Here is a 26,376-nt window from a genome sequence, read left to right on the forward strand (position 1 = left end):
TTACAGACACAGAGCAGCCTCTGTAGTAATCCAAGATACTGCTGGCATTCCTGCTGAAAGGAAGCACACTGAGCATGCTTCATCCTATGTCTGCCGAGCAGAACCAGCCTGAGCTCTGCTGAAAGCCAAGTGTGTCATGGGCAGCTGTGACTGCGACTTTGCCTGGGCAGAGATGAGGAAAAACACCTCTCCTCTGGGTGTTTTCTTTTTCTTTTCCTGCCTGTAGCTGTCAGCTGAGATACACAAACATTCTTGGTGCGGTTGGAAGACACCTGGCTGAAAACTCAGCTTGCATTTACTGCAAGGTGCATCTGGGCACACCACCCAGTCAAAAGCATGGGCTCCAATTTTTCAGCACACCTGGGGTGGCACACAGGCTACAGCTAAGGCTGTACACAGCTGCCTCCTGCACACAGTTTCTGTCAGGGTCACCGGAGAGAAGAACAATCCCAGCTGCTCCACACCCAGACCCCGGAGGAACCCTGGCTTCCCACCCTGGCCAGGAGTTGGTGTGAGATCACATCAGCACTTGGAAGCAGCCAAAAAAGGGTTAAATCTTTCACCTTCTTCATCCCTCTCCACATTCATAATTAATGAAGAATTGTATCTTCCTAGGTTCCTAGACTTGTTTGTCTGAGTAGAGTCACCTTTTCTTTCAAAAGACCATTCCTTTCTAACATAACTTGCCCTGCTTTCCAGGCTGTATTCCTGGCACTAAGCCATACCTTTCTGCTTTCCTGCCACAAATTATTCTTCCTGGTCTATCCACTATCTCCCTTGTATGCCTCCAGATCTTCTAGAAAGATGATCTGATCATCTGCTATTTCTGCAATCCAATAGATAAACACGTGAGCAGCACGGCTCTGAAGCCAAAATAGTTGGTCCTTCCTTTCTTCTGAAGGTGTTTGCCATCCCGGTCACTCAGCCCACAGTATGACATAAAAGCCACTGCTTTTCTCTCTTAAGAAAGGAGCACATTCTCAAAAGGACTGCTCAGCTCAGACCCTCTTACTCAGTAGGGCAGAGAAAATGTGGGAGAGAGAAGGCAGGGAAGGACCTACAGCAAACATCACCAGGAATGACTTGGCACTTGTCCGTCCCTCAACCTTCTGCTGCTGAGGGGCCTCCTGTGCACACCAGAAACTGGCATCTGAGGCTACAAAAGCCTTGTATTTCTTCCTCTTTCTTTTTGAGGAACAAGGCTCCCTTTTTGGTTCTCATTGTCTGCTGCCCTGGGCTCTGTAACTGATACAACCGTGGCCAGCCGAGGTCCTGCGTATGTGTGTGCGTGTGTGTTTGCTATGTCTGGATCCTCAGGAAGGCAGCCTGGTATTTTATTTTTAAACTCTGGCTCCTGTTGCACAGCCCCACATATAATGGCTCCACTCCTGAAGGTTGGATAGTCTTCTGCTATCAGTTTTCAAAGAAAAACAAAGCCACGCAAGGCAGTGCCACCAAGAGAACAGGAGCAAAGTTCTCGCCTTAGGATTTTCATTCTCATAAAAAAAGAAAAACACCCCAGGAGATCACAAAAAAATATTAAGCCATCAGTGTCATCCCAGCTTCATGCTGCTGTATTGTTGCAAGCTGTAGAATATTGTGCAAGCCCCAGCAACTGCTGTGGTTTTAGAGACTTCTCTAGGTTTTTTATTTCTAGAAATTTGCTGGAGCTCTGCCAGTTTTCCCCAGCTGAGGACCAGACCTTTGTGTGGATCAGTGCTCACCACAGCCTTTTATGATGAAGTGGAGGGTTGAAACAGGAGTGAGTTTCTGCTCACCTGAAAGCAGAACCTGCAATGGATCTCCCAGGTCTCAGAAGCTGAAGGAGGCAGAGCCCAGACATGCTAACCAGGGACTGGTGCTATTGTTCACCCTTCCTGGAGAGCCTTCAGATGTGTGGCAAAAGCTGACAAAATAACTGATATCATGTACCTCTAAGCCACCTGCACTACAGGATCATTTCAGCAGTGAAGGTTCACTGTCAAAAAAGGAAAATAAAATTGTTTCCTTTTCAGCTGAGCACACAGGGCCTATATCTGTAGGCTTGATTGCTAGAAGAAAGGAAATGTTCAAGCTGAAGACAAAAGGACTTGCAACCCATGCCTGGGAGAAAAGATCTGACAGAGAACATGGGAGAGAAAGGGAGAAAAAGTGGTTTGTCAAGAGGAAGCAATCTTTTTATATCTTATCTTTACTTTCATTTCATGATGGGACACCACTAATTAAGAGTGTTATTTACAGGTTAAAAGAGTCACTCATTCCAAAAACAAGGGGAACAGCTTCAACATCTTTCTCCTTCTTTATTCCTGATCTCCTTCCTTCTCCCATTAGCTTCTATCTCTCTCAGTCTGCTCTCAGACTGCTGCCATACAGAGTTCTGAATTTTGAAAGAACCCTTCCAAAACTGAAACTATAAATTAAGAATTGAAAACAACCTGTCAATTAGGGAATCAAAATCCTCCTTCATCCTGCTGTAGTAATTGGTTTAGAAAGGAAAAAAAATGCATTTACAGTGAGGCCTCTACTGCTGACCTTCAAAACCAAGCTAATGAACTATTTTTCCCCTGAAACTGACTTGTTTTTGCATCAGTTATCAAAAAAGAGGATCTAATGACAGTGCTAACTGTTAAAGTCTTTTATAAGCACAGAAGACAAAATAGCCTAATCTCTAGGTTTCCTAGATTTATCACCCTTGACAGACCAAAGCCTGAGATTTTGAGAGATGACTAACAAAAAAATGAAACCAAATTACTACTGAAATTGCCGAGACCCTCAGATCTACTGAACAGCGTTTACAATGATAATTCTACTGCTAATAATAATTTCAGATGGTTTGGTTGGGCTATCTATAGTAGAATGTTAGGTCACCCCAGGAAACTGACATGTTGACAAATTATGATTGGGGTTTTGTGCAACAACCTCCTCCACGGTAACTACAGGACAAAAGCCTCTGGTTCCCATCTGTAAAATCAGGACTAAAGTCCGGGGTGACCAAAGTGCTGCTAAATTCCAGAGGAAATCAGAGATGTTCCTTCTGGGGGATTTATTTATCCTTTAGAAATTACTGTGTGAAAATCTACAGTAGCTCTGTCAGGACTGGAAAAAAAAAAAAGTCTATTTCCTTTTTTTTCCCCTCTGTGGTAGAGACAACAGAAAAATGTGAAGAGGAAAGCAGCTTCCACCAACCTCCTGCACAGATCCCACTTGGAGAACCCTGATGCATATCACTTGTCCATAGTTTTAAACCTAAAATGGAGATATGGAGGAATGCCCAGCACAGCTAATCAAGCCTTAACTGATAACTACAAACCCACAGTCAGCCTCATCACCTCACCTAATTTGGTTTATTTGCTTCCCATTCCTTTGCCAGGTGAGGAAGAATCTTGCACATTCTGGTAGAACCCAACCACCTCCCTGGACTCCCTGCAGCTCCACATGGCAGGATTCTCATCAGAGGGGCTTTAATCCCTAAATTGAGATAGCAGCACTGGGAGAGTCCTCCTGCTGAAGGTTCAGCTTTTACAGCTACACAATTTGTCCACAAACAAATCAGTCAAGCCTTTTACCCACCACAGCATCTGAAGAGAATCTACACTTGACCCCTTACAACTTTGGACAGTCCATCAGAAATTCCAATAGCTCCTATTTTTTTTTTTCTGCAATTCAGTTGGAAATTAGGAATTGTTGCCATAATGGGCATCTTTCTAGTCTCAGGTTCCAGCCACTGCATCTTTTTAGAGCTTCATACAGACTCCAGATTCCTGTAGTACTGTACACAGGCAGGCAAATTGGCTGCTTTTAGTCCTCCTAATGTCACTCCTGAAAACCTCTGAAAGGGAGGAATGGACTACCTGAGAGCTCTCATGGTGAAGCACAACTTTCCAGGCTTCAAACCTTTACCAGCACAAGCATTTCCAGCCTAGTCCACTTAGCTATTCTAACAATTTCAAATATCTACTACTTTGCAGGATCACTTTTTCTTTAATTTTTTTTTTTTTTAATTAAAAGGAAGACAGGAGTCTTCCTTCAAGTCCATACAGGCTGCAAAGCCAACACAGTGGCTTGAGTGAGTCATAGACCATTTTCTGTTCCACATTTTCTGTCTTTTACACATAGAGGCTGAATGACGAGCTTTTAGACCCGACACATTAAAACAAATATAAATTACTGGCATACAAAACAGACAGAAAAAAAAAGGAAAAGTCTCTTTAAATCCTGTCAGATACCCTTCTTGCCTGACCTGTGGGATGCTTTTGTTTTGAATGGAATGGGTCCAAGACACAAAGGAAAACCCTTGCTTATCTCTTTGGGATCAGGGCTCTCAAAGGCACAACACTGGTGTTATTTGTTTGATACATCAAAGCAAGGTCATTACTTATTTCAGTCTTGGAAAGATCCAAAAGTCTTCTGATACACCAGAAAAGCCAATGGCCAAGGAGATCTATGACTCTCCAGCACTTTCTGCATGGTCCCTTTCTCCTAGAGCTGCAAAAAACAGGTGCCTCCATCTGGGTGATCCCTGAGGCACTGACACATTCTCAGTCCCTTTTACTTGGTGGAGGGGAAAAAAGACCAAAAACCAACCAAAACCAAACCACAAAACATGTCAGACATAGATCTAAAGATGGTACGGATACATGTTTTGGCCATTTGTCTCCTTCAGCTCAGCTCCACTGAGAACATTCAATGGCAGCCCAAAATTCTGTTGGAGTCTTTTAAGTGTAATTGGTAAATTCCAAAATTCAAGTTTTGTCCACAGGAACTTCAGACATCCACTTTGCTTGACCTAATAGATGCCAAGCACACTGCTGTCATTCAAAGTTTCATGCAAGCCAATCCTCCATGCTTCTCATGCTTCCTCTTTGATTCAGGCCACAATATAGCATTTTTTTCTTTTTCTTTTTTTTTTTTTTTTTTTGGCAAAAAAAATGACTGGCACAGTGCTCTGAATTTTTAGAAAGCAGGGATTGGTCCAGCTGCCTCATATATTTAGGAGTCATATTACTAAGAAAATAATAAAAATATCCCACAAAGATAAGATCTGCCTAATATAAATTTGGGAAAGTAACAGCTTCAAAGGATACTTTTCTCAAGATCTCTGAACCTAGCCAGGATCTTCTGCTGTCCCTCCTATTTCCTGAAGAGGTGAGTAGAGGATTGTAAGAAATCATTTTGCACCCTTTACTGATACACAGTTGACCTTTCAATCTCTGTGCCAGGCTGATACTGTTCTTTCACTTTTAGACCCAAAACTTTATAACTTGAGAGAACACTCATACTCCTCCTTTTTTTTTTGAGAGAGAGATTTATGTGCAACCATGAGATTTTTCTCCTTGTCCTCACACTCAGGCATGGATTGAAAGCTCAGTGAACCTCTTCCACTAGACATTTTTGGAATATAAACATTTTTGATCGCTCTATCCAAATAACACTGCCTTAGTTTAGACACAGTTTGCAGCCATGGTTGAATAAAGGAGCAACACTAGTGGTATTATTTCCCATCCCCAATATTATTCCCCTTAGGTCAAAGAAGCTGGAAACACATGCTGGTGGTTTTTGGGTCAAATCCAGCATGGCACATCCTCTGGGATGGCTTTTTGGCCTCTGCTGAGAATAAACAGAGGGAACAGTGAGGTGGACTGAGAACTGGCTGAAGGGCAGGTCTCAGAGGATGTCACCAGTGGCACAGAGTCCCCTAATTTGTGGTGTCCCCAAGGTTTGGTACTGGGTCCAGTATTGTTTAGTGGCTTGTGAGAAGGTGTCCCCTGAGCAAGTTCACTGATGATACAAAACTGGGAGTGCTCTGCTGCCCTTCTCAAGGGTATGGGCACAGCAGAACCTTTTGAAATGCAAAAATGCAGGGTCCTGCAGCTGGGCAGGAATAACCCCCAGCACCAGCACAACCAGCTCTGCAGCTCCTGGGGGACAAAGAGCTGTCCCTGAGCCAGCAGAGTGTCCTGGGGACAAGGAGGCCAAGGGGATCCTGGAGTGCCCTTGGGAGGGCATTGCCAGCAGGTCAGGGAGGGATCCTGCCCCTCTGCCCCTCTGGAGGCACCTCTGGAGGGCCTCCAGAGCTCTGGATCCTCAGGACAGGAGGGACACAGAGCTCCTGGAGAGGGGCCAGCCAAGGCTGTGGGGGTGAGGAAGGGCCTGGGGCATCTCCCTCACCAGGAAAGGCTGGGGGACCTGGGGCTGCCTCTTGAAAAGACAAGAGGAGGTTGGACCAAAAAAACCTCAAATGGTCACTTCCCAAGCTGACCCTTGCTGTGATTCTGTGAATTTTCACAATTGCTTTGGGACACTGAACACGCCAATCATGGCAGCCCAAGCATCACACATTTAAAATTTTCAACAGAAGCTTCCAATCAGGAGAGTCTGATGACTTTCGGATGTGCTTTTTTAAAGTGGGATTCTAAAGCAGCAAGCTTTGTTCCCAGTGCATGCTGATGATGGACTGTCATCATCCTGTGGAATTAATTTATGTCCCTTTTGGATTGACAGCATCGTCTAGGCTGTACGTGGGAAAACAAAGGGCAGAAGGGATCTCATGGACGACCGAGACTGGTTCTGTTATCACAGACACAAATCTATTCTCCATTAACTTAAAGAAAAATAGCGTGTTTGCTAAAAAAAAATACAACTGTTGATGCCCGAGCCAAGGAATGCTCGATTTTACAGAAAACTGGTTCCATATGAAAGCTTTCTGATCATGGTGCACCTATAACTGCTAGCATCTTCTAGTCCCAGTGACCATGCAAAAAGGTAATATACAGAAATCTAACCAGCCAGGTCACTGATATAAATTCTACACCCTACCCTCCAAAGGATTCATTTCTCAGATTAAATACCCCTTGAAGCTGGAAGTCATATATTGTAGTTCTGAAATGTGAAGTAACCGACAATTCTATCCAGTTTATCAAAAATCCCTGTCCTGCTCTCTCCCTTCTCACATTTCTTTGGCTTCATTATGCTTTTAAAAAGGGAGATTGCTACTAAAATCCCAGTTGGGTTAATTTGACAGCTGGAACACCAAAACCCACAAGAATCTCCCAAGTAGAAGGTCCTGGCTGTCCCAGTAATTTGATCAGTCCAGCCCTTCCTGTGCAAAAATCCCATCAGGAACACAACTGAGAGGTATCCCAGAACACACATACTATTCAGGGGACACAGGAAGAAAGAAAAGAAAAGAAAAAAAAAGAAAAGAAGTATAGAAGAAGTCTCAAGCAGGAGGTCAGAGTTCACTGGATTTAAAGACCCACTGACCTTCCTTCAGGATAGGCTTGGTCCCATATTCCAGGCCTGGAACATTTCACCAGTTTCCTAATTACAGATCAGATTTTCTAGGCAGGCTGCAGAAGGGAAAGTGCTCCTCCAACACCAGTAGTCCACTGCCACATTTTCCCATTGCGAGCTTGTCAGCCTGCCAATGCAGAGAACTTCTAGAACTCCTCCTTGCTCTCTTCCCACAGAACACAAAGCAGCATATTCCTTCAGAAGGCCTATTCAAACTCCCTTTCTTCTCTATGAGCCTGCATCTTTGAGACAATGGATAAGAGGAGGCGGACCACTTCCGCCATTCATTTGCCCAGCCTGCTGAAACGTCAGATCTGTCTGATCTTGCAGCAGAAGCATTATCCTTTGTTCTGATCAGGTTGCACAAATAGCTGTGCTTGTGTGCTTGTGTCAGTCGCAGAGATTTTTCTTTTTTTTTTTTTTTCTTTTTTTTTTTTTCATGACCAATATGATTTACGGCTCACACAACGCACCGTGTCCTGCTAAAAATGTTGCAGTTTTGTTTTCCACCAGGCAGCTCTCCTACAAAAAAGCTCAGTTCAGCCTTAAATGCTAAGGCAGAAGTGGAAACTGCACAAGGCTGTTGCTGCATGTGTCCCACACAAATGTGCCAAAATACTCCCAGCCTCACACAAAAGGTCACAGAGCCACCAGAAGCACCTGAACAGGCTTGAAGGAGTTGGAGAGACACAAGATTACTGTGACTCCCAAGACTTCCCACCACTTCTCTGAAGGTTGGGCGCTCCTCATGCTCATCAGCAGCAGCTGCCTCTGCGTGTCCTGACAGCTTTCTGCTTCCCACACAGACAAATTGGGCTGGCCCCAGCCACCCCCACCGCTGTGGTGACATACCTCTGCCCAGAATTCACACCTGGGCTGCTTGCAAGCCATCTGCAGCCCAAGAGACAAAGGCTGGCCACTGCCAGGTTGTGTGAACACACAACCGTGGTGCTGTCTGCTGAGCAGATCAGTTTCCCACACTTCCAGAAGAAAAATAAATCACCAGCCTCTACTGATAGAGAGTCCCGAGCTCTTGAGAGGTTACAAAACGTGGCTTTAATTTTCCCTTCCCCTTGTTCTGCCATAATGCACACTTGCTTATGAAAACAGTTGTTATCATACATCCTTCCTCTTCCTAGGGCACAAAACCAAATCAACCAGAAACCACAGACGGTCAAGTTCTTCAGAACTTCAGCACACACATCCAGGCTGGACGTTGAACTTTACCCAGCACCTCCAAATTTCTCATATTTGCGCCTAAGTGTAAGTATGTACATAAATATGCAGTCTCTGCTATCAGGTAAAAAGCTCAAATACCAATTTCTGGCTTCTAGCCAGCATTTTAAAAGGAAAAAAAAAAAATTGCTAATCCATGGTTGCAATGGAAAAAACACCTACCACAGGGAAAAAATCCTCCTGCCTTTAGCCAAATCTAATCTAATCTTTTCTCACAGCTGTAATATCACTCTGAATGCTTCACTACCTAACTTTAGCTTCACACACCGAGCACGGCGGAATTACTGATACAAACCTTTTGTACAAGGCCAGCCTGAAAAAAAAAACCCAACATGGATGGCTGTGTTTAACATTCCTGAGCTTGCCATCAGAATCAGCACAGTTCCATGAAGATATTGCCATTTTTAGTAACTATGATAACCCTCCAGAACGCAACAGCATTATATGATTTCTGTTCCACAGAGGCTCTGATGTTCCATCTATTATCCCAGTCTTGCTTTAGCACATATTTTATATTAGAATGCGTTCCAGGAGGCATATGGCAGTAGAACTAGGTCAACCATTAACCAAATAACAGGAAGCTGCTCTGCAGAGCACACCCTTCAAAGCTCGCTTAATGAGCTGGCTCTTCAGAGTGTGTCCTTCAGTAAGGTTGGAGCTGACAGTTCCACAGGATTTTCCTTAAAGACACAAGGACGTCCAAGGCAGGTGATTTATGGACGTGACAGACTCTGAAGAGCCATCCCAGAGTGCAAAAGCATCTGGGTCAGTTGTTGAGACGAAGAGCAATCCACAGTCACACATGAGATGCTGAATACCAGGAACCTGCTCCAAGAATTTCCTCATCTTAGATGCGAGCAGAGCCCATTCCACCATTGATCCGCTCCCACAACTTCACAGGAAAAGACCACAGCCTTTGTAGAGTTTCTAGGGAAGGATACCATCACTAGATAAAGATTTGGAATCTCTCTGTCTGGATGAGTCAATTACATGCTTTTGCAATGTTTGGGGGAAAAAAAAAAAAAAAGGGCTGTTGTTAAGCCTTGCAAGTCAGTGTCTGCCTAAATTCTTCACGTCTCCTGCTTTCTCATTGATCTCGTTGAGATACATGGATTTAACATCATCTGCCAAATCCAGTAGAAGAAAAAGTCCATCATCATTGCTGGTATCTTCATTTGTTCCACCTCAATCCCACCAATTTCTTCCACTAAATATCACACTCCACTCTTCAAAGCAACCACAGATGCCCAAGCTTTAAAGAGAAGTTTTTAGGACTGAGAAGCATCAAGCACCACAGAATAAAATCCATGAGTAACATGGAAGTTAGAAAAAAGTTCTGACTCATATTATACCGTCAACAAAGCAGTAAAGATGGCCTGATCAAGTTGTTTTCAAACAAATAAAAGGCAAACACTTGCCAGCACTCTAATTGAAAGGAAGTTTGCCACTGATATCCATCACATAACTGTTGCAATAACATGATAACTCAACAGTCATGTACCACAAAGCAGTGTAAACTTTTCAAATTCAAAAAAAAGCCACCATCCAGCTATGTGACTACAGCCAAATCTTGACACCAGGTGTATACAGATACTAATATTAGTTTTCTGATACTCTCATAAAAAGTGGATATCGTCTCTTATCTCTTTATCCTAATCTTTCTTCTGGACAGCATCCCGACAAAACAAAACATTCAGAGATCCTGAAGTCATTATTTACCTAAACAAAGCTAACAATAAAAAGGAAAAAAAACCTCTCTACACCACTGCCAAGGGTAGGCTTGCATTTCTCCATAATTTCTAATAGGAATGACTGCTGTAAGCATATACATACACATATATATATATGTATATATCAAGAGTTTCCCCAGTGGTTCACGTCCATCCTTGTGACAAAAATAAAAGGCAAAAAAAGCCCATGTCTAACAGACATTCATCTGCTAGAGCCTCCACAGCTGAGAGCTTCTCTGCAACCAAAATGTTTGTGAGGTGGGAACTCAGGTCCATCTTTCTGGAGGTGGATCCTGCTGGTTCACCAGATAATAATTCCAGCTCCTAATTACAGGCACAGGAAACGATAAGGCATCCATGATGACTGAGAAAACAGTCAGTGTGTGTGATCATATGTCCCTGCAGATTGCTTTGTATCTTAAGCGACAGCTCCTTGCTGAAACAGGCTAACTCAGTGGAAGACTGCCAAGCATGCTGTGGTGAGATTATCATCTTAGTAGTTATTTATAATAAACTATCTTCAGCAAGTAGCACCTTTTTCAGTAGGAAAAAAGTCAAGGACAATGCATTTTCTTCGCAGTGCAGAGATGGTCTATGAGAAAACGTGCAGGCAATCTCTGGTGGCATTGTTCATTTGTTCACTTCTGATGAACATTCCTCCAGCGTGCTCTGAAAACTGTTCCAACACCACCAGGAAAAGCACAAAATAACCAGCCACTACAAAATACAACCTGCAGTGGAAATTACATCGGTGGACAGAACGGGGTGCCCATACTTTATTTTTAAAAAAAAATATTTTGATTCGCCTGCATCCTTAATACTTCTGATGATGGAAACAGCCACACCGTGGCATATCTATGGGACCAAGAAGGAGCTCTGCCCTGAGAGATGATGTTCCAGTCCCATGTAACTCCTCGGTGCCATTTATTTGCATGTGCCCTATGCAGAAGTGCCACAGCTCCAATCAAAAAACCCGAACGGGGCCAGTGGAGCAGTTTTAAGGATGGAGCTACTGCAGAACAGAACAAACAGTCTTCACACACAAGCCATGTTTTATATGCATCCCCTCCTCCCATCACCAAACTGCAACTGGGAAAACATACCTGTGGGTTGACTACTCCCACTCCAGCTCTTAGGAACACATGAAGAAAGTCATGCTTTTGCAGGGCTGCCACAGAACGGCATCCAGGACAAGGATTCATTCAAGGGGATCTGTAATACATTGTCTGAAGGTCCTGCTGAGCAGGCAATGGAAACCATGAGAGCTCTGATTATGAAGCTCAGCTCTGCTGTGCTCATCAAGGAGCAAGCTTTGGTATCCCAGAGTTTCCCTGAAGCTACAGGAAGATATCTCCAAATGTTATGGGTGGGGAAAAAACCCAAAACCAGTTGGCCAAGTGTGTGACTGAGCTGACAGAAGCCATACCACCAAATTTTCAAAGTCCACTGAATGCCTAGAAAACTTATTTAGAAATCTTTGTTCTCCAGATTTAGATAGAGTAGTAACAATATTTGGCTCTTGAAAAAAAAAAATAAAACAACAAAAAACAACCCAGAAGGGTGTAATGCATTAGCCACATGGGACAAAGGCGTTCTAAAAGTGCATTTCTGGTAAAAAGAAAGCAGGAAGAGTTACCATAGCTTTCTACAGCTTCAGTGTTTCAAGGTCTACACAGTATCCCAGCATTTCATACCTTCTGCATTTCCCAGCTGCAGTTCAATGTTCTCAAATGGTTACAGCTTTTGAACGAACTGTGTCTGCAGCAAAGCCAACAGGATCTACAGTGGAGCTTCATCTGAAGCTCAGGACTTGCACATGACTGAGCTCTTCTCTTTCTCCAGATCTGCGCAGCCCTTCAGCTTCCCCCCAGCCCCTTTTATAACCCATCAGACGTGCTTTTGGAGCACACTTCATTGCTATTTGCTTCGTGTGGGTTTTTTAAAAAAGAAATATGCATCCAAAACAAAACAAAATAAAAACAAAGCCAACAAAACAAAACAAAAACAAGAAAAAAAAAAATCCCACAGGTTCAGGATGAGAGGAAGAAATGGAACCCTACTGGGCTGAAGTTTCCAGGTGACAAAGCAGAGAAGGTAATTGTTTAATACGAAGTATGAAAGCAGCACAAAAGGACAAGATGCAGAGGGGGGGAAGGGAAAAAAAAAAAAATCTATCTGGGCTTCCTGCACTGGCATGAAATGGCTGCTTTCCTTCTTACTGCCAGCTCCCATGCTTCATGTTGACATTACACATCCTGTGCTGTAGATCCACCCCCATGCTGATGCTTGCCCAACAGAATTATCTCCTGCGTCACAGCAGTGGTAACAGAACTGCTGGCTCTGCAGATCCCAGAGCACCATTTCAGCTTCACACACACAGCCACTGGACACACTACCAGATATTCTGGGTTGGTTTATGGCACTCTCAGTGCTGCACTGCTTTGCCTAACCTTCTGTTAACCAGATGGCCTGTTCTCTCCCCCTTGGGATCAAACCATTAAGTTTTATTTTATTAATCTCTACCAAAATGCAGGGACGGTCTGGAGCCCTCATATCTGGTTTATCTCCAACAGGGTTGCTAAAATGAAAATGACCTAAAAATAACTGGAAATGCTGCTTCACACCAACAGAGAACAAGCTCTTTTGGAGTAAATATTTAAATGATCTGCCAGATGAAGCACCACAGCAGCATGAACCACATGGATAGGAACTCGTATTATGTACACACACACAAAGGTACACACTTCTGCCATTGTAAAAGGACCCAGGTTGCATTTTTCCTGATCCAAAACATTTGTCTTCAACAAGCCATTACCATACTAGTATCTATTCAAGCCAATCCCTTAATTAAGAGGAAAATTGAGGAGGAGAAACAGCTTCCAAAACCACCACAGTTAGTGATGGGGCTCCAGAACACGTGAGCATCATCCACAGACAACACAGCAACAGGGATGTTCTCAGCAGAACATCTGCAAAGTCACATGAAACAGTACTTCAGGGACATGCCAGCACTAATTGAAGTCAAAGCTGAGTATTTATAACATACATGCTCCTGCTGTCAAAATACAAAGAGTGAGAACGAAAGAAGGAGCACACGAACGAAAGTGAAAGAATTATCTAATGCATATGCTTCCGCTGAATCCTGCAAATCTGCTACAGCCATGCCCTCACATGCAACCACAAATGAGCATCTCATGTATGTAGGTGGAAGCTGTTGAAAGTTAAGGGCATCCTCAATTCAGGATGTAATTTTCAAAACGCCTCCCTGAAAAGCTCCACAAGAATTACTCCATGCAGCTAAGGTTCTGATCTTCAATGTTTACTCACACAAGTAGCTGCAGTGAAAATTCAGAATCAGGGCACAGCGACTGTTCACATGAATGAGCTCTCAGAGCATAAAGGGCTTTACCTCCCCACCATCTATTATCTACCAAATGCACTATGGAAACTATGAAAATGCAACAGTGGTGAGGTCTGACCTACTAAAAAGCCTTTGTTAACATTCCTAGCAGTGGCAGTGAGCAGTTACAAAATAAATAAATAAAGCGCACATGCCTGCACACTAAACAAAATCCCAGGAATGTAAGAGGAATCCTGTAAAAAGTTGCAGCTTTGCTGTCTTCCAAAGGAAATAGGAGGCAAAGCCACATAAAATCTAACTACAATAAATCATTAAAATCTGTTCTCCGTGGCTGCCACCACAGTGCAGTGCTTCAAAGGCGCAACTGGGTTCACTGCTCAGATTGCTGCACACATGCATTTGTCTGAGGCTGGATCTTTTCAACCTAAAGCTCCAAACCTCTGCAGGCCGGGGTGTCAAACACGCTCAAAGAGGATGGCACTGCTACTATCCAACTTCCTACATGTGACTGACTTCTGATGTGGAAGGAGATCACAGACCGTCTTCTTCACACCACCTGGGCAGCTAAAATGTTCTTGTGGTCATCCACTACTAAAAGTCTTACTGAGACATGAATAACCCTCCAATCTGGATGTCAACAGATCAGCAGGTATTGCCTTCAGCTCATAAGCAGACTGCTTAATTCACCTGTAAAGAGGATTAGGTGTCTTCAGCACATCAAGGAAAAAAGCATGAGAACAGGCGGTGTGACATTTTAGCTCCATCTATCTTTAAAATTTCCCCAAAGAGCAGGATTTTTTTTTAATGTCCCATTTAAGTTACTAACTCATCATCATATGACTGGCCTCCACTGCCATGACATACAAAACTTCAGTATATGGTGACAGGCCCCCTAGAAAGTCATTCCACAACCTGAAACATCATCTACCCTTCAAACACACTAAAAATAGATTCCTCACCCCCTTGAGGTCTCAGCAGCCCATCTGATATTACAGTACAGTATTAACAAACCTATGTAGACATGAATTCTTAAAATAAATATCTTCAGAGATAAGACCAGAATACCAGCAAGCAAACTATAATCCTGTACACCAACTGGAGAACCTGTGGAAGCACCGGAGAACCATGGAGGGCAACGAGCATTCCATGTTCGTTTTGCAGGAGCACAACTTGTGCAACCTTTGGTCAACCTGCCTGACATCTTGCCAAGCAACTTCTGACTGTCTGAAAGACATTTTCTGACTACACTACAGCCTCAGCAGGGTTTTTTCATGTGGTTCCTTGGGAGAACAACACACTGAAAATCTGTGTCTTCCCCCCTGACCCACGGTGGAAGGAGAGCAGAACACTGGTAGAGGAGGTGGAATGGAAAGTTCACTGTAGGTTTTTTATCACCTCTGCAATCTGATCACTTTAAAAATAATTCAGGTTTACACATTTTTTCACACAAAGACCCAAACACACTGAGTCACTCTCTCAGCAGCCCCAGTGAGTAATACAGTGAAGCCCTTGGAGCCAGAGATTTCAGGTCTCACACAAGCACGGGTGCTCTGGCAGGAGAAACCCGCGCGCGCTTGAGCGACAACACCTTCCTTCCCAACCTACCAGGATGGAAACACACCAGGAGCCACTGAAGGGTTAAACACACCCCTCCTGCATGGCAGGACGTGGCCCTGGGTCACATTTACCTACAGAAGGGCTGCTGGAGTGCTCCTCTGCCCCGGTGCTGTTGCACACTGGGCTGTTTCACACCATATGCTTGATCACAGACAAGAGAACTTGGCCTCTGCATGACCTGACACAGCTGAAAGCCGATATGCTTTCTCCCCACTGCCCACCCCCAGCAAAGATAAAAGGTCATTTAGACCAAAAGGAACCTGTCCACACTGACTTCAAGTTACATTAATTCAACTTTTGGGATGCACGCTCCTGGCCAGGAAGCCAAACCCTTTCTCGCAGGGCTGCAAGCCACAGCCATATGACGGGGCAGGAACAATTCAGCAGTCAAGGAGCTAATTAACCAGGCTGAGAGCTGTCTGGCTGCTCTCGATTTTCCATCAGCCATTTGTTACATTTTTTTACACTTGTCAAGCTATTTAGCTGAGCACGATGGAAGCAAGGCTTCGGAGGTCCCACATCCTGCAGCCCGAGCCACCCAGCTGTAGACAAAACTGGAATGCAAAATCAGAGCTTCCAATCAAATACAGAGAGAAATAATTCCAAATTCGTTCACATTGACGTTTTATTTATTTATTTATTTGTCTTCAGGGCGCCACTTGTCTCACAAGACAGAGGAAAACAAGAAGACGACTCCGTTGGCCACTGCCTTCCAAACTCTGCTGCATCACCAACTAAGTAGGCTCTGTGCACGTATAAATACATTCATCCATACTCACCGCAAGCAACAACACACTTGGGAAGACAGGCTCAGTCAGAATGACAGCAGGGACACAAAGGCAAGGTGGCAGGTAACCACATCTCATCTCTCAAGTGCTCGCCCAGAGAAGGCCAGCTCTGCTCCAGTCTCACACACCAGAACCACTCACAAAAGGAGGCTCTTTCTTTCCTTATCTTGGTTTGTTTTAACACACACAGCAGCAGAATCCAGCACCAGGGTGGTAATTTCCAACATCCATGTTAAATCCTAATTATGCCTATTTTACTGGGTAGAGGGATAGACGGTTGAAAGAATTAAGAAAAAAGAAAAGAGCAATATTTCAAGGACTGGACAGCATTCTTTGGTCTCCTTTCTTTTTGGTCAGAGAGACCCAAATACCCTTAACAAAGAGCCACATGCCCACAAATCCAGCTGGGTCTGACTATGACTGAAGAATCCAAGCCTGAGTTAAAATAAATAAATATCCATGGGCCTCTTAAGTTCTCTTCAGCAGCAGTTTGCTCAACTAGAGATGAGTACTCATCCTTGACTCACTGCATCCCCCTCAAGACCAGCACTCCTCAAGCTATTCCAAGTTTAGCCCAGACTGCAGTTTTCACTTTGTTTAATAAAACCGTGAAAATCAAAAATTAGAACAGGAAAAAAAGGAAATGACAAAGAAGTTGTTAAACAATCACCACTGACATAAACCACCTTCACCAATCCCTCTGAATTTCTGACCTAGGATCTATTTTAGCTGTCCATTTAGTAGCAATAAGAGGGAGGCAGAAATGAAAAAACAACAACAAAAACAAACCCCTAAGAAAACAAACAAAAAAAACCTACAAAAAACCCAAACTAAAACAAAAAAACACAAACAAACAAAAAAAACCCACAAAAACAAACAAACAAAAAAAAAAACAACAAAAAAAACCCCAACCATTTTAAAGTATCATCAGCTGAATTCTGACTTTTGGACCACAGCAAGGCCTTTATTAATGATCCCTCTCCCAGCTACACACTCAATCAAATTCTCCAGCAACTCAGTCATTAGAAGGTAAATGCACCACCCTCCACATCACCATCACGATGGAACAAAATCTTCCAGCACAAGTAGTCTCTCCCTTATCTTTGCTGTTTATTTGACAAGCAGGGGGAGAAAATTTAAGAAATTAAAGAGAAAAATTAAGAGAAATTCAAGGAAATGCTGTGTGCTTGCTGGAGCACAGGTTCCAAGTGTTACATTCCCTCCCATTGTGCCCTTTTCTTTGGAGGGGTCTGGGGACAGCCGTGTGGGAGGAATGTGCCTGCCTGGCCCCTGTGAGAAGTGGCCATTGTGTTTTGAAGCATTTGCATGACAACAGTCCAGCCCAGGATGACCCATCTTCTTCCCAAAAGGAATATCCTGTGATGCCTTCTTTCCACAGCCACCCAGATACCATCTCAAGCCACTGCTTGAACCCAAGGGCTGCAGGCGGAAGGGAAGGGTTTGCTCATCCCAGCAATGCAAAAGAAGCCCCCATTGTCCTACGAGGCCACGGAAACACTGACCACATGTGCATCAGAAGATTCCATTTTTAGCATCTTTCAAAACAAAGTCTTCTCTTTCACATTATCACGAGCACACTGAATCCTCAGTCCTCCTATATCGTTCTCTGCAATGTCTGCTTTGTTTTGTCTTGAAAAATCGTTCTCCTGCCTCTCTACCCCATGCCACTGCTCCATTAGCAGCAAGTTTCCACTGCACATAATTATGGCATGCCTTAGCCTACTTTTTTTCTGTTTGCTGAACAGCTCTGCCTATTTTCTACTTGTGCTGATGCTACCATTTACTTTTCCTGACGCTCTAATCCTTGTATCCTTTGAAGGCCTGACTTCCTCCACACCATGACAGCAGCTGGGGTTCTCAGGCCCCTTTCCAGACCTTTTTAATAGCAACTGTAATGCCATTCTGATGAACATCCCACTTCCTAATCTTCAGGTCAGCACAAAGCCTGCATCTGTAACAAGTGCTGCAAATACAACATCCCGGGCTGCTGAGCACCCATTATCTAAATGACTTCAAGTTATTAATTGCATATTCCTGGAACTGGAAGGAGAAGGAAAAACACTGTCACATAATGCAAGCACTTAGCTTCTTCACACATAATCCCAATTAGAAGGTCTTATTTTCCACCAGGAAGTAACAAGTGACACACGTCAAGAACTGAATCCTTAATTTAACTGGTTCAAAACTAACAGAAGTAACCCAGTGATACAAGTGCTTTCCCAGAATTATTTGTCCTCAACACACACTGGCCTTGCAATGATTGCTACCCTAATAAGCTCTAAATAAGTCCTTCCTAATCACTCATGACATTGATGCTGCGCCTACAGCTCTCTATGCTGACATTATTAAACAAGTATTCTTTAAGAGACTTCCTTTGACTCCACTCAAGAACAACTCCTGAACATCCTGAGGTCTCCTGTTTCCATCTTCTTTCAATTACCTGCTAAACTCAACTTAATTAATTGCCTCTCCTGATGGATCTTAACATCTTCTACCTAAGAAGGTGCTTTTAGCCCAAGCCAAAACCCCACTGTATTCCCCCTAGACAGCAGCTGTGGAGGTCCATAATTATAATTACAGACCACAAAAACCAGCCGAAAACGATGAGACTTTTGATCAAGCTAAAGTACAATGTATAGCACTGCTGCCAGGTCTGGGAGTTATCTTCTGATAGCAAGTGTATCTCAAAAATGGCTACAAAGCAGTCAAAACCAACCATGTGGGAAAGCTCTTTGCCAAACGCTGCTCAAGGAAATGTTCCTTCAAGTAGTGATTAGGCAGGGAGATTTTGAGTTACTGCAGTAACATTTGTTGCCTCAAGCTGACCAAACCAACTGCACCAAGACCTTCAACTCCCAGGTGAAAAGAGCCCAGAGGGAAAAAAAAAATTACATTGTATTTAAGATTGTGTTCAACTGTTAGACACCAAACACAATGGCTCCCCTTTCCCTACCTCAAACTCTCTGCTCTTCCTCAAATCCCTTCAGAGACGTGTTTGTGCTGCAACCTCTGGCACAGCTTAATAAAGCTCAAGAGATGAGGGGCAGACTTTTTAGATCTTTGGTATTGTTTTTAACGTTGAAAGAACAAAATGGAACAGAACCCAAAAGCAAGAGAACTCACACAACTTTCTATTTACCTATGTGTTGAACTTCCCAAACACAAGCTGAAAGCAGAAGAACACTTCCAAAACTCAGGATGCAAATAAAGACCACATCTATTAAACCTGGTCCATTAAGTTTGGAAACTTCTACTAAAGACCTTTTTTGGTTTTTTTCCTTTCATTTTTGCTACAACCAACAAGATAATTATCATAAGTCGATCTATCTCCCTTCCTCCCCCCTTTTCTTCTTTCAGCACTGGCATACAAACCATGCTATTTTAACTTCTTTCCTGTTCTCCCAGTTCTTCTGGAACATTTTATTTTCAACAGTCAACTCATTTGGAGAAGTGCCATGCTGAAGTTCAACCGTGTACAGTGTTAACTGTGTCTCTGCCAGCAGCTGAGGACTTGCATCACGCCACCTTCTCCTCCAAGCACCTCTTGATTAAACAATTTTTGAGTTCCTCTCTCTGAGAACTTAGCTGATGTTTAAGCAACCTTCACTCTCATCACGCTCCTTTTATTCCCCCCCCGCCCCCCCTCAAAAATTATTCTCACTCTCTGAAGAGTGGAGATGGAATTTCTCATTCTCTCCTCAATTAATTCTCAGCAGACCTCCTGCTCACCTCCTGTGGGCCCAGAGATTTCTTGATTGTTTAGTACCCAACTGATGGAAAAGCAAGCAGGCATTTGGGCTGATGAAGTTCAACATCTCTGCTGAAGCCAGCAATTGGAAGTTCATACTTGAACACAGCTTGGATCAAGCATGCAAGTTAAGCCAATCACACAGCTGTGGCACTGGTAGCAGACCATGTTCATCCAGAACAAGTCCATAAAATATATAATCTTCTACTTCAAGGTAGAAAAGTATCTGTTAAGAGTCAAAATAAGAGAAATACACAATGCTAAAGGAGTATTTCCATTATTTTTCTCCCACAATAGATTGGAAGTGTAGCAAAATGTAAGGAAACAAAATAATACAGACATCTTGGCCTTTGTAGACCTTTCCTGATCTGTGGAAAACAGGACCCCATTCCTCCATCAGCAGCTTCTTCCAATCCCTATTTCACTGGGGACTTCTGCATTTGTCCCTAAGTTTGCCTGGTGAAGCTTCATCATGGGACAATATTAGTTAATGAGTAGTACACAGCTATTCACCAGTTTCACACTTTCAAGCCCTTTTTATGGAGTTTCTTACTTCAAAGCAGTGTTGTTCTGCCCGTTTAAGGAAATTATCCACAACACCACGCAGGGAAAGTGTTTCAGTAAACTGAGGTAATCTCAATTTATATTGTAACTCCACACATGTTGTTTGGAATAATGGGAAAACCCAATAGGAAATGCTAATTCACACTGGGTTTCTGGGAGTTCCAGATTTCAAGAGACATCTTTTGAGCTCTTCTGAAGTAATCTTCCTCAAACTGCAAGTTGTACTATTATAAGACTTAAGTTCTTCCCATTTCCTTTTTAAGGCTAAAATTAAACTTGCCCATTCCTTGGGGCCCAGAGAAACATCTGCCAGATGTCCAGACATCTATGTTGAACAATAGTCATCTACTTGTCAACTCTCTTTTTAATCATCCTTTTATCGGTCTTCATAAAAGTCAATTCCTCTTTTAAGTCAAAGTGCACAATGCTAATGAATTTTCTTATAAAGGTCACTGGATGATCACATTATTTTCCATTTCCACTTGCAGTTGCCCTGCTTTCCCTTTCCAGCACCCCATTATGTACTCATATTCTTCACACTCCAAGCATACACATTATTGTACTTTTAGTTTTCTTCTTGCAAAAAAATAATATTTTTAATTATGAAAGGAAATTCTAAACATGACATATCAAGTTTCTCAACAACATAACCTGGTGTGAAGCTAGTGAAAATGTAAAAGGAAATCAAATAATCCTTTAAATATTTTTAAAGCAGTGGTTCATAGGCTATGTCTAGTAGGTGTGAGAAAAGTGATTAAGGAAAGCATATTTAAATACTGGAGAATAAGCTACCAATGCTTACTCTTTCTATTAGAGACTGGACCAATAAAAGATTCTGTGTGCTCCAAACCAAAAGCAATTGAAAGCCAGTGTCTGAATGAAGAAATTTACGCCTGATTAGGAGAAACATTCATGTCACCACCATGGCATGAATTAAGATCATCTTTCTGGAGCTTCTTTAAAAAACCAATGGGTTTTGGGGATTTTGTTTGTTTGGGATTTTTTTTTTTTTTCTGGGTAGAACTGTTTTGTGTTGTTTTGGGATTTTTTTTTTTTTTTTTTTAAATCAAAGTTCTTCAGCTAGAATTTTAACAGCAAGGTGAACTTCAGTCTGCCTGGAACCACAGCAAGAAGCACCATTAACAAGAGTACAATTCTCTGAAGAGGTTTCAATCTCATAGTGAGGAAACCCAGGAAAAACCCCCCCCCCCAAAAAAAAAACAACCAAAAAAACCCCCATTAGGACTACTGCAACATTGTTTGGTTTTCTAGGGCGTTAAGAGGCCCTCCCAAAAAGATCCTGATCTTAAATCTCAGAGCCGTTCTTGGATTGCACATGCCACGCTCAAGGGCAGTGTGTCTGCAGGGCACTGCCAGCACTGGGCTGACCTCCCCAGAAGCCAGAGGAGAATTCACAGCTCTGAACCATGAGCACTCTGCATACAGTCCATGTAGGGGATGGATATTTGGGATCCGACCCAAATGAGCAAAGGTCAGTGGGAAATCTTTTCAATTTTTCTTCAATGGCTGACTTAGACCTGTGCAGAGGTCTGAAAAAATACATCAAAAAATATCACCTCGGGGGGTGGGGGGGGAAGAAACCCAAAACACCACAACAGCAGCAAAAACAAACAAACAAACAAACAAACGAAACCCCAAAACCAAAAGCAGTTAGCCTCTATTTTTGTCAAAATATAAGATTAAACATACCTCTGAAATGGTATGTTCCATGGCCTTCTTCTGAAAGATGGAGACAACCAGAGAACCTCAATAATTTGGGTGACACATCAGCAACCAGAACTTTAGAAATGCACAGTTGATAAAGCAATATCCTTCCGAGGTATATTAGATTGCACATTAAAACATTTCTTCCACAGCAAAAATAAAACAAGGGCATTGATTTTTAACCTCTAAGACGGATCTCGAGTTCATCACCCCGTCACTGCAATCCTCAAATCCTTCTGGTTTTTTGCACATCTGGGAGGGTGTTCTGATTCAGATTCACTGGTCGCCCATCCTACCACTTAACATCTTCCCATATTTGTCCTTAAACACCTTAGAATAATCAATGTATGGACATCACTGACACCTTTCCATGGAGCTGTGCCTTCAAGCTCAGCAGCACCCCACCCCAGTGTCCCTCTCCTGCATTTCAGGATGGATTTTGAACTTTTTGAGGAATTGCATCTACTGTGCATATTTCAGTGGGTGGGAAAAGATCTGAGGCCTGCTTTGGGTCTACTCAAAATTGCTTCAGATTAAAAGGTGGGTTAAAAACAAAGCACACGGATTCCTGCTCAACTGCTATCTCGCTTTAAAGATCTCAGGTTTCCATAATGACATTAAAATCACAGTAAGAATGTTGCTGTAAGTTTTCAGGAAAAAACAGTATTTTATGACACCAAAAAGACAGCTGTGAAAACTGTTTTGCTTTTTCCAAGAGAAATTATGTATGTTATGATGCTCTGAGGAACCTACTAAAAGCTTGCCAGTATCACTTTAATGCAACCTAGTGAGTGGGGAGAAATATTCCATCTTAATTTAAAACGCATCCAAAAGATGGAATGCTCTTGAAAATGAGATGTTAAAAATCCCAAAAATTAGGCATCATCACCTAGGAAAAAAAGAGACATTTCATGATACCCTCTGGAAGAACCTGAGCAGCCTCAAGCTGCACGCACTTACCTCCAAATTCTTTCAGAAATCTAAAAATATATGCTTATATACACTATTTACTTGGCCAACTGATCAACCTCCAAAATCCTGTGGTCTTTAACCAAGGAAAAATATCTAGAAAGGTGACCTCCGCATGAGAGCATCAGAGAAAAAAAGCCTGAGGATGTGTTTCTCTGTGTGAAGGAGAATCTGAGCAATTTCCTCCAATCCTCATTTCCTGATAGCATGAAGACAGCGAGAGAAGACCCATCACAATGTTGTGCATTGAAAAAATCTGAAGGGGAAAACCTTAGGGGGAAAAAATCATGATTAAGCCAGCTCCTCTGCCCAGCAAAGCCTCGAAACATGGAGAGACATCCACAATGTTAGGAGCACTTCCCATCTCAGCTTTGTCTACTCTCTCTCTCTCTCTCTCTCTCCTCCATTTTCTGGTGGAGCTAGAGAACATGACATGGCTTACCTGACTCAGATCACAGCTCTCTGCCAAACTAGTCACTTCCTCTTAGACATGCAAGCAGCCTTCATGAGACAAACAGACCCCCACAGACGCACACACAAAGCAGGAGCAAGAAAGCACTCAAAAAACTTGGGAGGTCTCTCCCATTCCAAACACCAGAGAAACAAATGAAACTTTTTGCCCTTTTCTCCCCCCCCACCCAAAAAAAAAAAAAAAAAAAAAAAAGAGAGGGAGGTGAAGGGGAAAGGGAAGGGAGGAATCCTATCAGATCACAACCACATGAAGCTCCAGGAGGATTCTCTGTGTGAGGAGAATAGAAACCACAGTGCTGAGGGGAGCCGGGGGGCACGGAGAGGGGGGAGAAGGAAGGAGAAGGTTTCTCCAGAAGACATAAAGAGCCTGTGGACTGTGTGTGTGCATGTGTGCGAGAGCGAGGAGAAGCTTTGTGTTGTGGAGCCTGGACTGGAACCAAAGCAGACAGCTTGCAAATGGAGGACAGGGAGATAAAGAAAGGGAAAGAGGGGGAGAGATAGGGAGAAACCTGCTCCGGGTGGGTTGAGAAAGGGGCAAAGGGGAGAAAGCGCCTTCTCCCTTGCCTGGTTTAAAGGTAGGGACATCGGGGAACTGAGCGAGTAGAAGTGGGCTCCTTCCCCTTCCTTTCTTCCCTTCTCGCTCTCCTTTCTCTCAAAGGAGAGCACAAGCGTGTGTAATGGCTCCTGCTCTCCAGCTGAACGCTGTCCTCTCCTCCAAGCCACCTCCTGCGGGCACCAGCAGCCCCCCAGCCCCGGCTCCAGCCGCCGGGGACCCCCGCATCCCAACTCCAGGAGAGCCGCGGAGGGGGCACCACCGCCGGGGTGAGGAGGGCAGCGAGAAGTGGGGACCAGGAGGAAAGAGGAGGAGGAGGGGGAAGAGTGGCTGGGAGAAAGGAAGAAAGAAAGAAAGAAAGAAAGAAAGAAAGCAAGAAGGAAAGAGAGAGAGAAAGAAGGGAAGAAAGGAAGGAAGGAAGAAAGAGGTCACCCGATTGCCTGGGTCGTGCCAGCACGGAGCTTTTCTCTCCTCCGTGTGTCTCTCCGTCTCTGATCCAAGTCCACACGCACAGCACCATCCAGACCTCGCACACACACACATATCCTCTCAGGCACCCCCCACCCCGAAAGCTCGGCTGGTATCTCACTTATCTCCCCATATTTCCCCCCACCTCTCCCCCCCACCACCCCCCCCGTAATGCAACAACAAAAAATTAATTAACCGCCTTCCTCCTCCTCCCACCACCACCACCACCACCACCAGCACCTCCTCCTCTTCTCCTCCTCCATGCAAGAGACTTCTCTCTCAAACAAAACACCCCGCTCTCGCTCCCCTCTCTTCTCTCTCTCTTTTTTTTTTTTTTTCCTTCCTTTATTTCTTCCTCCTTCCTCCGTTGACCGAATGAATGGATTTCAGAGGAAGGTGGTGGAAAGAAAGACAGACGTAAAAGACCAAACAAAATAACACACGCACACACAACAGAGAGAGAGACACACACACACACACACACCACACACACACGCACACAACACAAACGAGAGATGATCTCTCCAATGCCAAACCAGAGATGGGTTTTAATTGCAAGAACTTACAGGAGCGTCCCGGCACTGCTGCTCTTGCTGCTGCCTCCTCTCCTCTCCTCTTCCTCTCTGCCTAGCTCTTCTTGTTATTGTTGTGGAAGTTGTTTTGTGAGTCTCATGTGCTCCTTGCCAGGTCTCAGCAATGGAGGATCGCCATCTTTCCCTGCTTTTCCCCCCCTCTCTCCCTCTCCCTCTCCCTCTCTCTCTCTCTCCTTCACTGGTTTGCTGCAGCTGCAGATGACCTGAGATATCCGTCTCTCTCTCTCTCTCTCTCTCACCCTCTGTGTCTCTCTCTGAATAATGAGCAACCAGAGGGAGAGAGAGAAAGAAGACAATCTCCTCTCCTACCACACAAAACGCAAGAGCACCAGGGGGTGCAAGAATCCTTTCTAACAACAACAACAACGTGTAGGGGAAGAGGAGGAAAAAGAGAAAGAAGAGAGAAGAAAAGAGAGGAGGAAAAGGCAAGAAGAAAGAGGAGGGAGGTGGAAGAGGAGGGGGGAAAGCAAGCAAGCGAGAGAGATCCAGCAGGCAGACAGATGGAGGAGAAGATGGTAGTGATAGAGGAGGAGGTGTTGAAGATGAAGGAGATTAAGAGGAGGAAGGTGGTAACAAAAAGTTAAGGTTTGGGACACTGAATCACTCACAGGCCAGGGAGGAGGAGAAGAAGGGGGAAAGATCTGAAGATCTTCCCCTTCCCAAGCTGTTGCCTTCACAAAGCTTGCAGTGCAGGAGCGCTCAGCAGCTCCTGCGATGCTGGGGGAGCCGCTGGGATGGAGCGCTCTGCTGGGTCATAGCTCTCTTCCAGCCATGACAAAAACCGGTTTCTGCATGCAGATCTGCCCCCGAGGTGATCCCTCAGACACATCCATCTAGAGGCTAATCTTCCCTGAGCAGGGTAAAGAACATAAATGGAGCTGGAGGTTGCAAAGTATAAAACCAGATCTACCACGTGGTTGGTTTTTAATCCCCCTTCCAGCTCGCATTTGATGTGGAGAAAGGACACTCGAATTGTCCATTTCTGGCACGTATTTTGAAGTCTACTCCTGGAAATAAAGACAGTCATCTCCAGGTTTTTTATTTCTCACAAGCGTTTGGGAGAAAAGAGAGCTTGCACTACTATCACCAAAATCACTTCTACGTTGGTGAAACGTTGTTTTTTGTTGTTTTTTTTTTTCCGCCCGCAAAATAAAATAAATAATTCCACTTAAAACAACTTTTATGCCTCCCAACACCTAGTTGTCTGCCTCTTTTGTGACTGATTATTTAAAACCGTGG

At 43.8% G+C, this 26,376-nt stretch overlaps 1 protein-coding gene across 6 annotated transcripts in view; it reads right to left on the bottom strand.

Moving 5' to 3' along the window:
• Nucleotides 1–25,593, bottom strand: part of ZNF462 (zinc finger protein 462) — a 90,954-nt gene extending 65,361 nt beyond the window's left edge. For 2 of the 6 annotated variants that reach the window (XM_071455743.1, XM_071455742.1), the window contains exon 1: nucleotides 25,111–25,592. The gene's annotated coding sequence lies outside the window, so the exon portion shown is untranslated. Of the gene's footprint in view, nucleotides 1–19,775; nucleotides 24,747–25,110 lie in introns of those variants that run through there. The other 4 variants (XM_071455738.1, XM_071455741.1, XM_071455740.1 and 1 more) reach the window with 4 other exon arrangements.
• Between the last annotated feature and the right edge of the window lie 783 nt (nucleotides 25,594–26,376).

This window comes from Agelaius tricolor, unplaced genomic scaffold (genome assembly GCF_023055355.1).
Source record: "Agelaius tricolor isolate 1412-34295 unplaced genomic scaffold, bAgeTri1.0.p SCAF_53, whole genome shotgun sequence".
Taxonomy (NCBI): domain Eukaryota; kingdom Metazoa; phylum Chordata; class Aves; order Passeriformes; family Icteridae; genus Agelaius; species Agelaius tricolor.